The sequence below is a fragment of the Notechis scutatus genome, chromosome 14 (genome assembly GCF_049901735.1).
Source record: "Notechis scutatus isolate UNSWTSFEM ecotype Mainland chromosome 14, rNotScu1.2, whole genome shotgun sequence".
Taxonomy (NCBI): domain Eukaryota; kingdom Metazoa; phylum Chordata; class Lepidosauria; order Squamata; family Elapidae; genus Notechis; species Notechis scutatus.
The window spans coordinates 10,039,488-10,056,329 of NC_142022.1; positions in this window are offsets into that span (position 1 = coordinate 10,039,488).

The following is a 16,842-nucleotide window of genomic DNA, read 5'->3' on the forward strand; positions in this document are numbered from 1 at the left end:
TTCGTTCCTCAGTCTGCATTCTGGATGTTGTTCCATGTTCTGCATGTTCTGTGTTCAGCAGGTTCTGCATTCTGCAGGTTGTTCTGCATTCTGCATGCTGTTCTTCGTTCCGCAGTCTGCATTCTGGATGTTGTTCCATGTTCTGCATGTTCTGTGTTCAGCAGGCTCTGCATTCTGCAGGTTGTTCTGCATTCTGCATGCTGTTCTTCGTTCCGCAGTCTGCATTCTGGATGTTGTTCCATGTTCTGCATGTTCTGTGTTCAGCAGGTTCTGCATTCTGCAGGTTGTTCTGCATGCTGTTCTTCGTTCGCAGTCTGCATTCTGGATGTTGTTCCATGTTCTGCATGTTCTGTGTTCAGCAGGCTCTGCATTCTGCAAGTTGTTCTGCATTCTGCATGCTGTTCTTCGTTCCGCAGTCTGCATTCTGGATGTTGTTCCATGTTCTGCATGTTCTGTGTTCAGCAGGCTCTGCATTCTGCAGGTTGTTCTGCATTCTGCATGCTGTTCTTCGTTCCGCAGTCTGCATTCTGGATGTTGTTCCATGTTCTGCATGTTCTGTGTTCAGCAGGTTCTGCATTCTGCAGGTTGTTCTGCATGCTGTTCTTCGTTCCGCAGTCTGCATTCTGGATGTTGTTCCATGTTCTGCATGTTCTGTGTTCAGCAGGCTCTGCATTCTGCAAGTTGTTCTGCATTCTGCATGCTGTTCTTCGTTCCGCAGTCTGCATTCTGGATGTTGTTCCATGTTCTGCATGTTCTGTGTTCAGCAGGCTCTGCATTCTGCAGGTTGTTCTGCATTCTGCATGCTGTTCTTCGTTCTGCAGTCTGTAGTCTGCATGTTGTTCTGCATTTTGCACATTTCACAGAAATGGAACATGTTAACAGATCGTGTTTCTTTTTTTTGCCCTTGACTCCACAAGATCAGATTTATGTGATTATTCTAGAGAATCCAACCACTTCAGTTTCCTCTCCCAAACAGAAAAATATATATAGAATACTGTGTGTTAATGTAGGCAGGAGGAAAAAAATTAAGTGCAAGAACGCAGCTGAAAGAAAGGACACCGCACATGACCAGGAGAAAGAAAACAGTCGGCCTTAGGAGTTCAAAGCCGGGTTGCACAACTGATGCAATGCCCAGCACTTCAATTGCAGCATGGTTTGCAACAGCATGTACAAGTGCAGCAGGGGGCAGGGGGTGCAGAGGGAGCGGCACAGGTGGACACCGGTACCAGCACGATCCGGCCACAGCAGCACTGGCTAAGTTGGACAGGGATACAGGTGTAAGTTTGGGTTTGGCACGGTTCAGGGGCAGGAGCACAGCTCTTTGTGTCTTGACACGGCTTTGTGCAATCGCAGCTCTGGGTGGTCACGACGCAGGTGGCTGTTTGGCAAGAACAGGCTGGTTTTGACTCACACGAGCTGACGCACACAACCGGGCAGGGACTGCTACACGGTGAGGTGCACGAACCTGCCGAGGCCTTGGTATCGGCGCATGAGTTTTGGCAGGAGGGGGGACACTTGGTCACTTTCACGGGCTCAGAAACACAAATGCAGGAGCAGGGTGGGCTGCATGGTGTCTGAGCAGGAGCAGATTTTACACAAACAGTAGGACACGAACATGGCTGCTTGCACTGGTACGACATCGGAGGTTGACCTACAGGATGGAGGACAGGAAAAAGAAATGTGAGGATTCAATGGGTCTTCATCTGAATTGAATCGCTCCCAAACTCCAGAAAGCCACTCCAAACTCAACCACGACCCATCTCTCTCCATCAATGGTTTGGAGATACCCACCCAGGATCATAAGAAGGATTCAACAGTGGAGAACTATCTCCCATGTCCCACCACCCACCTAACCTTGGACATCCTTAGAACCCAGGAAGACCAAGGAATGGGTCTTCCTCCAAACCGAATCCCTCCTAGACTCCAGAAAGCTACCCAAACCCAACCACAACCCACCAAGGAAGACCAATTCAATGGGTCTTCATCCAAACCAAATCCCTCCTAAACTCCAGAAAGCTACCCAAACCCAACCACAACCCACCAAGGAAGACCAATTCAATGGGTCTTCCTCCAAACCGAATCCCTCCTAGACTCCAGAAAGCTACCCAAACCCAACCACAACCCACCAAGGAAGACCAATTCAATGGGTCTTCCTCCAAACCAAATCCCTCCTAGACTCCAGAAAGCTACCCAAACCCAACCACAACCCACCAAGGAAGACCAATTCAATGGGTCTTCCTCCAAACCGAATCCCTCCTAGACTCCAGAAAGCTACCCAAACCCAACCACAACCCACCAAGGAAGACCAATTCAATGGGTCTTCCTCCAAACCGAATCCCTCCTAGACTCCAGAAAGCTACCCAAACCCAACCACAACCCACCAAGGAAGACCAATTCAATGGGTCTTCCTCCAAACCGAATCCCTCCTAGACTCCAGAAAGCTACCCAAACCCAACCACAACCCACCAAGGAAGACCAATTCAATGGGTCTTCCTCCAAACCGAATCCCTCCTAGACTCCAGAAAGCTACCCAAACCCAACCACAACCCACCAAGGAAGACCAATTCAATGGGTCTTCATCCAAACCAAATCCCTCCTAGACTCCAGAAAGCTACCCAAACCCAACCACAACCCACCAAGGAAGACCAATTCAATGGGTCTTCCTCCAAACCGAATCCCTCCTAGACTCCAGAAAGCTACCCAAACCCAACCACAACCCACCAAGGAAGACCAATTCAATGGGTCTTCCTCCAAACCGAATCCCTCCTAAACTCCAGAAAGCTACCCAAACCCAACCACAACCCACCAAGGAAGACCAATTCAATGGGTCTTCCTCCAAACCGAATCCCTCCTAGACTCCAGAAAGCTACCCAAACCCAACCACAACCCACCAAGGAAGACCAATTCAATGGGTCTTCCTCCAAACCGAATCCCTCCTAGACTCCAGAAAGCTACCCAAACCCAACCACAACCCACCAAGGAAGACCAATTCAATGGGTCTTCCTCCAAACCGAATCCCTCCCAGACTCCAGAAAGCTACCCAAACCCAACCACAACCCACCAAGGAAGACCAATTCAATGGGTCTTCCTCCAAACCGAATCCCTCCCAAACTCCAGAAGGCCACCCAAAACCCAACCGCCAACCACCTCTCACCATCAGCGGTTTGGAGACACTCACCCAGGATCACAAGAAGGGTTCAACAGACAAAGAGTCGAATTTCTGAGCAACCTGGAAAGATAGAAACACTTTTTATACCGTTCTCATAAGTCAGGTTCCGGAAATGAAACAGCCCAAGGTTACCCAAAACCTAATATTAAATATTCTACACGGTTCTAAGCAATAATCTTTAAAATTACTCTAACTTCATTAACTTTAATGGAGATGCCCTACTGTATCAAGATGGGAAGTGTTGGTGTTTCTGTGAAGGATGCATTTTCCCACCCTAAATTTGGTAGAAATGAAAGGTGATCTCATTCCAGGTCAAAAATATCCAGAAATGATTAAGCCACAGGGCAAGTTGACTTAACACTTAAACAATGTGCTAAGTAGGAAAAATATCTCACCTTGTATGGTATGTACCACAAACTGGTGATTATCTCTTGAGTTTTCCAGTCCCTCAAAACAGTTTTTTTTTAAAAGCAATAAAATAAGGTGGAAACATTCAAGCCTTTTCTTTATTATTATGAGATGCCAGCACTAAGAGGATATTGTCTAGACCTGTGAGCATCAAGGACAGGCGTAAGTCAGCTTTTTTAAAATAATAATTTTATTAAACATTAAAATTGAATAGATAAATACAAACTATTTTAAAAAATAGAAAGTGCGAGGAAAGGGGGAAATGAATAGAAAGAAGAGTGAAAGAAGAATACAATAAAGAAAAGGAAAAGAAATACATAAAGAAATGATTTCCTCTTTCGCTGCCTTTTAATGGATTTTAGTAATTTATCACCTTCTCTTAAAATATAACAAAGGATCTCTTCTACCCATCACTTATTTATAAACCAATTCTTAAAACTCATCGATCAGCAAAAGTCCTTTAAGTGTTACCAGTAATAATAATAATATAATTATTTTAACTTTGGTCAAATCAACCCACTTTGTATTCCTTCCTTTTAACAGACTCTTCTAAGGATCTGAAAAGCGAGCACCGGAATTAACTGAGTTCCCCTCGTGATTCCACATACATATGCAACAATTGTCACGTACACACAAACAAGACAGTTTTCTGTCGGTCTGCATTTTCTAAGCACTTCGCTATCACTGCAAAGAAGCCTTAATACCGCTATTTTTAATGCTATTAAAATCACATTGCTGTCGATGTTTCTCTGGATTGATTGTCCTTTTCTTTTAATGTTTGTACAGAGCATTTGAGCTCCACCTGCTGTTGCAAACTAGCAAAATTATTTTCCTTCCTTCCTTATTATTCAACACACGTCTCAGGAGCTCATCCCCAATTCTTAGCCACATCTCCATGCTCCGCCCTGAAATTTTTCTCTTGGTGTACAAATTTATGACCCTAATATCAAACTGGATTATTATTATTATTTTTTTTAAAAAAATTGATTTATATGATGCCAAATGTTCCTGGGAAAAACTAATGGCTCTTTTTTTTGTACAGGTGAGTGGTTTTCCTGCCAGAAATTAATTTCATTTCTAAGACTTCTAACAAGCTTGATTTTTTTTCCCCAGCAGGGTGGTATTTTAGTTGAATTTGATCGACTCCTTCCAAAAGTTCTCTTCTTAAATAACTTTGCAACAGGCATCAGGACAACTAAGTGGGATTTTGCTGGCATTTCATTAAAAAATCAGTGTGATGCCCTCCAGGTGTCATTTTCACCATTGGTCGGGTGGAAGCAGACAGCACAAGGTACAGGAATGTGCACCAGACAACTCTGTAAATCAGTGTGATGCCCTCCAAGTGTCATTTCCACCATTGGTCAGGCGGAAGCAGACAGCACAAGTTACATGAATGTCCACCAGGCAACACTCAAAGAGATGGTCCACACCCTATCAGATTAGAAGCTTTCCACCTGAAATATCAAGGTTAAGGTGGAAATTAGAGGAGTCGGCCAGGTAACCCTGTTTATTTACTTCTTCACCCTACAGTGCTGTCTTCCTAGAAGCTAAGAAGAGCCCATAAAAGAAACTTACTTGAACAAGTCTTCATCTTATTTCTTTGGTCTCCAGAAGGAACACAGTAAGTATCACATCTGTGGGCTTTTTCTACTTTGTTGTTGGCATGTATCAAGTTTCAGGACCGGTTTCTAAACTGCCTCCAGGGTTTCAAACGATGATGTCGGTGGTGGAATTCCATCAACCGGGATTTCTCTGGTGGCTTCAGCTGGGCATTCTCCATATCTTCTCATCCACCTGCTTTGGGAGAGCTCAAGGAGCAACGTCCTAGCTGACATGGGCTTGGTTTATGGTTCTCCCTGTGGAAAAAAGACTCGGAACAGCTTCTAGAAATGCAGTGGTGGAGCAGGGACAGGTTCCATTTGGGTGTCTAGGAGACATAGCACCAATGGAAAGACAAGGGAGGAGGGAAAATGTATTCTAATCGCCATCTGGAGCAGGGAGGACTCCGGCCACAAGATCAGGAGGTTTTTCGGTGGTCGAAAGCCTTTTCTTGGTTCTTTTCTATCTCCAATCCTCTGCTGGGCTTTGGGGTCAAAATCACCCCTGATTTTCTTTTCCCACTTTTAAAAACTTTTGTTGGGGGGTTGGAAGGAGGCGCTTTTGAGCTGACTTCATTACTGCGAAGTGGCAAATTGTGGTAGGGCTCTCTCTCTCTCTCTCTCTCTCTCTCTCTCTCTCTCCTCCCTCCCTCCCTCCTCCCTCCCTCCCTCTCTCTCTCTCTCTCTCTCTCTCTCTCTCTCTCTCTCTCTCTCTCTCTGGTATTCTTTTTCTTCCCTCACTGTTTCCATCATGAGTGGGGTGTTGGGTTAGAGAGCTCTTCCTATCCTGTTATTTTGACAGAAGGAACACGCCCCTTTGGGTTTAAAGGAAACCCCCCCCCCAAAAAAATGAGGGAAAATACCAAAGAGAAAGGATTGCAAGTCCCCATTGCTTGCCGTTTCTCTTTGCGTCAGCCTGGGGAAGGGGCAAGAAAACGCAGAAGGAAACATCTAAGATCTTGGAAAGCGACTTTTAAAGCCGCGCTCAGCTCTCTTAAACCAGCCCCTTCCTCTGACAAAGGTCACCTCCTGTTCTACTTTTTCTGATCCTCATTGTAAAAACAAAAAAACCCACAATTAAATGGATTAGCGCCGTGGGTGGAGATTTAAATAGGCTTTGGAGGTTGAAGTGGAAATGAGAAACATCAGCCTGAGGGATGAAGCAGGTGACAAGGGTGAACCGGATCAAACTAATGAAATTTAGTTCCCTTATTATCCTACCGAGCCGAACGTCCGATTTTTCTCTCCCTCCTAAGGTGGACAAGTGTAAATTCTGATTTTTCAGGCCGTATTCTTGAGGCATTGCCCATCTTTGATTTAGCCGTGGAGGCATTCCTTGGCTTATGAGTATCCTTGACAGATGTCAAGTGGAATTCTGCCCTGTTTTATGACCTTCCTTTCCACCATCGAATGAAATAAACACACGATCCCGGAACACGGCAACCATCCTAATTACAAATCCGTTGCCAAGCATCTGAATTTGGATCGTGTGAACGCAGCCAACGGTCGTACGTGCAAAAAAAAAATGGCCGTGTCCCTTTTTGCAGTGTCGTATGTTTGAACAGTCACTAAACGAAGTGTTGTAAATCAAGGAATGCCTGTACAGAGATAGATTTGAAAACACCTGACTTGAACCTTTTTCTGAATGTGCTGCTATTTTCCTCCCCGCAGGCCAAACTGCAATCGGGAACAGGATGTTCTTTCATAAAAAACTGGGCTGGTTAACCCCCAATCCTGTCTCCAGCCCCACCGATTCTTGCCTTTCGCCCTCCATGGCATCCTGCTCGGGGGGCTCCCCCTGTCTCGGTTCGAGAACTCCTCCAGTTCACAAAGTCTTCAGGATGGCTGGTTTGAAACCTCCGGCGTCTGTTGCCCGTGGCCCTCTGGCGTGCGAGGGTCTCTCTTCTTCCACCCCCAACGCCTCGGGGATTCCCATCACGTTGATGTCCGTCTCACCTTGGGATGCAGGATTCAATCCCTGGAATCGGAATGAATCTGCAATCTGGAAAGAAAGGAATATTTTCGCAAAGGAGCTGCCTAACCTTTCTCTTCTTTTGTCTCCTCTCCCCGCGTCTGGGGAATCCGTGCCGTTGACTTTCCAGTGCCAGCCTGACTGCAACGCACCCCCATGCCTGACGAGCTTTTCTTTGGGTCATGGCCCTTGTGGGCCCCTGTGTGTCATACCCTGTGCTACCCAGCCCATCAATTTGTTTCCTTGTGGCACACAACTTCAGCTGGCCCCAAATTGCGCCAACATGATCCCGTGTACTGTCAAGATTGTTGCCCCGGGTCCATGTGCCATGAAGAGTGCGAGCCTGTGCAACATGGAACCTCCCCTGGCCTCAAAATGTGCCAGTCCTCTCCCATGCACCATAACATGCCCATGTGCTGCCAAAGATGCCAACGGCCTCCCGTGCGCCATGGAAATTAAACTGGCCTCAAATTGTGCCAGCCCAGTCTCATGTGCCACTAAGGGTGCTACTGAAATGCAATATGATGCAAAAGGTGCCGCCCTCACATCCCCATGTGGCACCAAGGGTGCCGACATCCACCCATGTGATGTGGAAATTTTACCAATCTCAAAATGCACCAGCCCAGTCTCATGCGCCACTAAGGGTGCCACTATAATTCCATATGCCACAAAAGGTGCCACCCTCACATCCCCATGTGGCACCAAGGGTGCCGACATCCACCCATGTGATATGGAAATTTTACCAATCTCAAAATGCACCAGCCCAGTCTCATGCGCCACTAAGGGTGCCACTATAATTCCATATGCCACAAAAGGTGCCACCCTCACATCCCCATGTGGCACCAAGGGTGCCGACATCCACCCATGTGATATGGAAATTTTACCCACCTCAAAATGCACCAGCCCAGTCTCATGCGCCACTAAGGGCATGACTACAATCCCATATGCCACAAAGGGTACCACCATGCCGTGCCCCTGTGCCACAAAATGTGTGAGTGCAATCCCTTCGCCGCCCCAGTGTGCTTGCCCAATTCCTTGTGCCACTAAGGGTGTGATTTCAGCCCCACTCACCCCTTCCTGACCCATCCTTTCCCCATGTGCCGCAAACTCCTGTTATAATGCTTCTGCTTTTACTGTCCCGCAAGTTGTGCAAAAGTGGGTGGGGAAATGGGGTGTTTCCTGTCCAAATATAGGCACCCATTCCGTATCCCAAACTTGCCCCCCACTGAATACAACTTTCACTAAGAAGTAAGTGTCCTCCCAACACAGTTCACCAACTGGATTCTGAAGACACAAATCCCGTTTAGAACGCATAAGAACCCTTTCCCCGATGCTTCACTCCACCTCGTGGTATCTCCAGTCTCTTGGTGAAAAGGGACTACGACTCCCAGGATGCATCAGTAGTGGAGAATCCTGGGAATTGTAGCTTTATGAAGTTTGCTAGATGTCTATAGCAGAGAATTCTGAGTATCTCTTTTCGTGGGAAGTCTCGTATGTCCTGGGTTCTGGTGGCTTTGGTGTCATGTTCTCCTTTCTCCTCAAATTTCCTTTTGGTAGCACTTCTATGTTGAATAAAAGCTGTCCATGACTGAGTGAATATGGTTGTTGTGGTTGTTTTTTGTGGGGATGGGTCCTAGGCCTATCATTCTACAACTTGGGTCCTGCTATGGGGAGAAATGAGCAAATATTTCTGGCTTCAAAGTATGCCTTCTTTTCATCAAGTAACGGGCTGCCCCCAAAGCCTGATTGATACTTTCTGGACTACTGTGGGGTTTTATATCTCCAGAACTAGAGGAACATCTACAGTTCATGAGCTTCTTTGTCCCATCACCTCAAAGCCACCTGTCCACCATCTTTCCACTTCAGCCCTGTCCATGTTGACCTCGCCCTGTCCAAGTTCGTCTTCTCTCTCCTCCCCTCTTCCACACCCCAAACTTATTTCTCAAGAAAACAGCAGGGTGACAATGTGCCATTTCATCACCTTTCCTCCTGATTCACATATTTGCAAGTCGGGTGTGAAAATTGCAAACCACAAGCAGCAGAGGAAATTAACAGCCCATTGGGCAATCATGAGCAAGCCACAAAGGAGGTGACAACTCTGGAAGAAACACGGAATCACACAAGCTCTCTGCAATTCTACAGTTATCAAGGTGACAACGATCTTCAACAGGTTGTGGTGAAAAAAAATGTGGTCGGCTTTCTCAGCCCTTCTAGATATGGGTGTTGGAGGCATGGAGGGCTGAGCTGAGCGTTCTTTGCATAAATAAAATAATAATTTCCCAGCATCCCTTGTAGAAAAGGATCTGGAGACTCAATGTCTCAAATCCACATTTTTTTTAAAAAAAAGAATTTTACGAGGTGGATTGCTGCTCCCAACCACTAAAAAAACACAGAATAAAAGTGCATTTGAAAGACACACAGAATGAAGAGTATCTTAGCCACAAAGAACGTGTACAGAACAGCTACAGAACAAAAGAAATCATATGCCATTTACCTCTATTTTTACAACATGCAGTAACTTTCTTCTTCTGATGACCTATTGTATAAATTCATAAAGGTTTATACATTTTAGGAACAATATATTCATTGTGTGTATGCCATTCTTTTTCAAACTCCTCCTTACAATTTTCATAATTTTGTCTGACTCCTTTACATCTTTCCAGTATTTAAAAATAATTATAAATAAGAGCATCATTCACAGTTATATTCCCCAGCCACCAAAGTCTTCTCTTGATTTCATTTTACATTCTCCTTTGACAAAATTCTAGTATCTCACAAAAAATTAAATCTTTGAGATAGCCTATTATTTTTCGTCTATAAAATGCTTCTTGGGCTTACAACCACAAAGGGGGTTTGGGAGCACAACTGGGGTTGGTAGCCATTCCATATTCACCATAAGTTGCCTGTAACATCATGATTTTTAAAATCCACAATTATGCGGACTTTAATGTGTCACAAAATCCATGCCAGCCAAACCTCAAACAGTGCCCTTCCAACTCTTTTGTTTATTTCTTTTATTTCTCAGCAAACACTTTTATTTCGGGTTTTTTTTTTAACTTCTCTTTCATCCAAACAAAACCACCAGGGTGCAAAATACAATTTCAAATCAGGTAGACCTGATCCTTTCTTTCCTTTGCAATTTATTATACCTTATAATTTAATTTGTGGTTTTGGTCCCTTCCACACAAATTTAGATATACCCTCCCACCATTGCTGAAATGGTGCATTGGTTGTTGAAACAGATATTCTCTGGAACAAAAACATTGTGTTAGGTAAGACATTAAATTCATCTCAGAAATAAATGAACCATTAATTTTATCTCAGACATCCTCCCCAATGATAATTATATTTTCTCTTATGTGTTTTAATGTTGTCCCATGCCTTAACATAATTAGTTTGAAATAACATACAGCTCTTATTTGAGCATAGTGATGTCCAGATAGTTTTCCTTTTTCTCAACCACAAACCCCGTTTATTAATCAGTTCTGTTGGATCTTCTCTCTCTCTCTCTCTCTCTCTCTCTCTCTCTCTCTCTCTCTCTCTCTCTCTCTCTCTCTCTCTCTCTCTCTCTCTGTTAGCATCTTTGTCTTCTGCTTGTTCATCTTAAATCCTGCTAATCTCCAAACTCTTGCCCATTAATATTCCCATTCACTTTAAAGAATCTTCCAGAACCGACAACGAATTATCTGCAAACGCCAGCAGTCAAGAATTTAGACGACGGCTCATGAGATCCATCTTGAATCAGATTTGGGGCTGCCACAAGGTCATTGTTGACACATTAAATATGTGTGTTTGGAGAGAAAAACATTGTCCAGAAAGAGTGTTGAAGAACACATGGCAATGTAACTGTGGCTCTAGTCTTATGATTTAGCGATTAGCTGATGTGATACGGGGTGAACGATGCAGTTCCATTTTTTTTTTTCTCTCCGCTTGATTCACCCAATCTGGTTCCATCTGCCAGGTCACCATTCCTGGTTTGTTGTGAGGAATGATGAGATATTTAGGGAATGTTTGGCACGCCGAAAATCTCTGTATCAATTCCAAACTGGCGGCCATATCACCAGCTACAGTGGGCGACGCTAGGGGTCATGCTGCCATTTAGGGATTTTCGCAGCCATCTGTTCATTTGGGGGTAATGAGAGGTTTTCATGTTGGAGAACAGCAAATTGCTTTGACACCTCTCCTGCGAGGGGCCAGCAGGAAGAAGGCATCAGGCTGAGTTTTAATCAAACTTGGGTTGATTAGTTAAGCTATCCTTGGGGAAAAAGAAAATGTGCTCATTGCTTCCTTCATTAAAAGATTTTGCAAAAGCCCATACTTTGCATGCCTCCTGGCCACCTCAGTTTGTTGGTTGCTAAGTTTCAATGTTTGTTGGTTTCTTTGTGGAGCCTGAAAATTTGGTCAATGACTTCTTCTTAAAAAAAAAAAAAAAATCCTACTGTATCTAATTCATGAGAAGGGATTTCAATCCAACCTCTTCATTTGTCTGGGAGGATAATCGCAGAAAAAAACAAATAGATGGGTTTGTTTCACGTCCCATTCTGTAGTATTTTGTAGCATTGGATTTATATGGCATGTATTCGTATGCGTGCATTTACATTATTGCAAATTATACCGTTTTACCTTTTTTCTTAATTTTAAGGTATTGTTTTATCATATCTTGATAAATCTGGGCAGCTTACAATATTAAAAGATAAAATGGTATAATATATAGCAAAAATGTTTTGAGATAAAACAAATATATCTATCTGTCTCTATATCTCTATACCTAATCTATCTATATCTGTATATCTAGATATAGATATGTTTCTCTATATATAAATATATAGATCCCACCAGGCTCAAGGTTGACTCAGCCTCCCATCCTCCCAAGATCAGTAAAATGAGGAGTCAGATTGCTGGGGGCAATATGCTGACTCTGTAAACCACTTAGAGAGGGCTATAAAGCACTATAAAGCAGTATATAAGTCTAAGTTCTATTGCTATAACACCATTTTATCTGCTAATATTATAAGCTGCCCATAGTTATCAAGATGAGCAGCTAATAAATTTTAAAAGGAATAAAATTCCTGAACCAACATTTGTTCGTTCATTCATGCAATCATGCAATCAACCAATCCATCAATTATCAATCCATTTCTATAGCCCAGAATCCTGTCCCCAATTAATCAAGCCAAAGAAGGTTCTGCAGATATTTCCACTCGCTGAGACATGCCAGTCAGCACAAGGACAATCCCAGACAGAAGGAACTGATCACTTTTTGGAAAAAAAAAAATTGCCAAGCCTGCATTCATAATTGATTTATTTCTGAAAGGTATTTGCCCCCGTGGTCATCGTGGGGCTACTCTGGGGGGGCTTACATAATCCGGGGGGGGGTCTCTTTCCTGCTCTCTGAGAAGAACGAAAAGACCAAAATGGAGGCACCGGATGAAGAACTGGGTTCATGGCCACCAATCTTTGAAGATAGGGATGTTCTCCGGAGGATACCATGAGTAATCAGCATTGGTTTCATGCCCTATGGTCCTCTGCTTTCCAATTAAAAACATTCCACATTTGTGTTAATGAAGATTTGGAGTAATTGAAGGGTCACCCAAATTTAATTCCTTCTTCGTTGCCCTGGGCTCCTAATTTCCGGGTCCTTGTGTTCTAAAGAACCATATAAAAAGGATTTAAGTCCTCCCAGATGGCCATTCTATGCTTGGCTCATTGACAAGTCACTTCTATCAATACTGATCCAGGTAAGTGTGTTGGAATCTACTGGGGAAATCTTTTACCTTCCTGTATCTTCTACCTCTACCATCATCACGGGACCATGGAAGGCTGTCAATGGACAATTGTTTTGGGGGTGAACCAACAGTGTTGTCCTTGATAATGAAGAAGACTTGGAGACATCACTTTTCTGCAAGTTGGGTTTAGTCTTTCTGGGACCTTCATCTTCCAACCTGACCAACAGAAGCTTGGTTTGGGATGTTTCCGGAGAAATAGCTGTGGACATTTTTGGTGGAAATCTTTAACCTGGTGGATGGAGGAAATGAGCAGGGGAGGAACGAGATTCTCCAGAGAGGCACAGAAGAATGGTAGATGTTCATCTAAAGGAATCTGGAGATCTGTATTAGCTTTTCTTGGAATTGTGTTCCCCTGGAGCAGTTCATTTGAGGTCCCTAATTATAGCTTTCAAGATGAAAATCAGGGTAAATTGCTTTGGCACTTATTCCTGTCAATTTGGAAGTTACTCTAGTTCTCTAAAGGTGTTTTGGTTTGGGCACCTAACTTCCTGCTCTATAACCAAGGTAGTCCTCAACTTACAACCACAATTGGTTACCGTTGTGGCCTGGACTTCAGCTTCTCTTATCTTTTTCCTGTTCCTCAACATTGCTGTACTAGTGTTGGTTCCCTCTGGGCTGGTGCAGGGTTGACTTGTTGGACTGCGAGCTCTCTTCCAAGTCTTCTTCTTAATGGTCCAGACATATGGATTTGGTTGTGGTGAGAAGGTGGGCAGTGGACAATGAGTTCTCACTAAGAACCATGGTGGCACAGTGGTTAGAATGCAATATTGCAGGCTAACTCTGCATTCCTACTGCCAGGAGTTCAATTCTGACTGGCTCAAGGTTATCCCAATCCTTCTTGAGGTCGGTAAAATGCCTTCCATCCTTCCAAGGTTGGTGAAATGAGGACCCAGATGGTTGGGGAGGCAATAGGCTGACTCTGTCAATTGCTTAGAGGGGGCTGTAAAGGGCTGTGAAGTGGTATATAAATCTAAGTGCTATTGCTAACCACTTCATATCTTTACCTGGTTTGGCTCCTCCTCCAGACCTGATAGAATTAGGACAAAATGGTGGCGATGATTTGTGACAACTGAAAAAGAAAGGAGTACCACTAAACCCCGCCGCCCCCCCAAAAAAACCTGAATAAACTCCCACCTCTGTCTTTTTTCAGGCAACTGTCGTCTCCCTGAAACCTGAGGATGACTCACCAGTGCAAACTCCCTCCTGAGCTCCCAGCATGCTTGAAGATTGGCACAAAATCAAGCTCACAGACCAAATCAAGCTCAGCAGCCTGTGCCTGTTGTTGTGGGGTACCCGTATCGGCCTCACCTCCCTCTCCTCCTCCTCAAACAGTGTCGATCTGCGCTGTCCCGGCCCCTGCTCCGACTCAGTCTGTGACTTGCTGCGGGATACCTGTACAGTCCACCTGTTCTTCCCCTCCTCAAACAGTGTCCATCTGCGCTGTCCCGGCCCCTGCTCCGACTCAGTCTGTGACTTGCTGCGGGATACCCGTACAGTGCACCAGTTCTTCCCCTCCTCAAACAGTGTTGATCTGTGCTGTTCCAGCCCAGGCCCCAGCTCAAAGTCAATCGATTACTTGCTGCAGGATCCCTTTACAGACCAAATCTGCCACGCCACTGCCTCAAACGTTGACCATTTGTGTCCCGGTGCAGGCCGTGGCTCAATCACAATGTCAATCTGTCTCTTGTTGTGGGATCCCTGTGCAGGCCGCTAAGCCTGGTCCTGCCCAAACATTGACTATCTGTGCTGTTCCCGCCCCGGCCCCTGCTCCTGCACCCTTGTGCGGGCCCATAACTCTACATCTTGTGCAACCCAGGAGTGCTCCCACCTCGTCGTGCGTGTGTTGCAGTGGCTGTCAGACATAAGCTCAGGAATGGAAGGACCACCCTGACTCGACACGGAATATTCTTTCTCCTTGCTCTGTGTTTTTCTTCTCTTTTCGCTTCTCATTTCAAGGACTCTCTTCCCTGGTTGTGTGTGCCCACCAACTATCTTTAAGCCCCCATGTCGTCCTGACAACTGATCAGGGTCCATTTTAAGGAAGAAGGGAAGGGTTAAGCTCTGCTCGTTTTCACCCTCCTTGACCGCGGTGTCCCTAAGACACCACGACGATGTCCAAATCACAATCCATTGTGTGATGCTGCCAGATTGATGACATGGATGTGATGACATCATTGTGTTCACCACTCATTTTTGGAACAATGCCAGCTGTGAGTGCATCAGTTGTGTCACAAACCCCAGGACATTATCAGAAGCGAGTCCTTGTTCTTCACTACACTGCGCCATGGGATCATATTATCCCCCCCAAAAAAAATTTGTCTCCTTCTTATCTGAGCTCTGCCTAAAATATTTCCTAAAGCAAATAAAAGGTCGTTAAAAAAAACCTTACTGGGTGTTGTGTTTGGTCAACTTGTTTGATGAGAGAGTAACTGAACTCAAAGAAAGGATGGAAGGTTGGACCTTAGAGCAGGGGTCCCCAACCGCCGGTCCGCGGACCGGTACCGGGCCGTGAACAAGCCTTACCGGGCCGCTGGTTGCTGGCGCCGCCATCTTTTTGGTAAAAAAGCAATTTTTAAATCAAAAAGATGGCGGCGCCAGCGCTTGGTGAGCTTTTCCGGGAGAAAGCCATTTCTACCCGAAAAGCTCACCAAGCTGGCGCCGCCATCTTTTTGACGAAATCACTCGTGACGTCACCGGAAGTGATTTTCGTCAAAAAGATGGCGGCGCCCAGCTGACGCTGAACCGGGCGCGGCGCCAGCTGACACCGGAACCGGGCCGCGGCGTCGAAAAGGTTGGGGATCCCTGCCTTAGAGAAATGGTTTCACAAGAAAACATTGGAGCTGATCAGGAAGTTGTGGAGAGGGAAATCTAATGTGGGAAGTCAGAAGGAGCATGGAATGTTTAGGCCAGAGAGGAGAAGACTTGATGGAATGTTGTAGGAAATATCTGAAGGACCTCACATATTTTATTTTCTCCTGAGGAGTAATTCTAGCAACATAGGAAGACCAGATCTTCATGGACCATTAAGGAAACATTCTTGAGGGTTAAGGGGCAGTTCAATGGTGGAACCATTCCTTATATCTTAGAGGTTCTTCCTTGCTGAGGGGAAGCATCAAAAAAGGATGGACAATCTTCAGTTGAAGTCCTTCACTAGATGAAAGGTGGCTAATAACCATTCCAGTTCTGCCTGGTGGGTTGGATTCACCAACATTCTTGATGTTTGGACATGTTCTGCCTGTCCTGTCCTGTACAAATACTGTACAAAGGCAGATAGATAAACTCCACAAAGCATCCATACAAAGTCTCTTTTATTGGTTCATCAGGCATCCTTATAGACTCACAGTTATGACGAGGTTCTTCTTAATGTCCAATCCTTTGCATATCTGTCTTTATGGGTAAAAAGATGGCTATCTCTCTCATCCCATATCGTAGAGGCAGGGGGTAGAGCTGCTACCATGTGGCTGTGTGTTCAGGCAAGAGTGAAGAAACCTCCCCCGATCCACCAAGGTCAATTCAGTGACCAATCAGGATTACAGATGTGACCACATGACATGTACTACATTTCCCAGGATACCTTAACTACATTTACCATGATGCATTCCCTTAAGGAGACGGCTCTCAATTCCTAACTAACTATCCCAAATCCCACTAACTCTAAACTGTCTGGACAACACAGGACATTTTACCCAACATTCAGTAGAAACCAGGATTCTCATGGATTCTCGTTATACTCTCCAGCTGCAGAGCATTTGAAGCTAAGCCAGCAGATCTCTGCTAGATTTCTTCCTTTCATCTTCCTCCTTGTCTCCTTGCCCACTTATTCCAAATTATGTAGCAAGCAGAATTCACCACCATCTAAATTAGGGGCAGCTTTGGCCATGGTATTAATTTCTATATCTTTCCATAAAG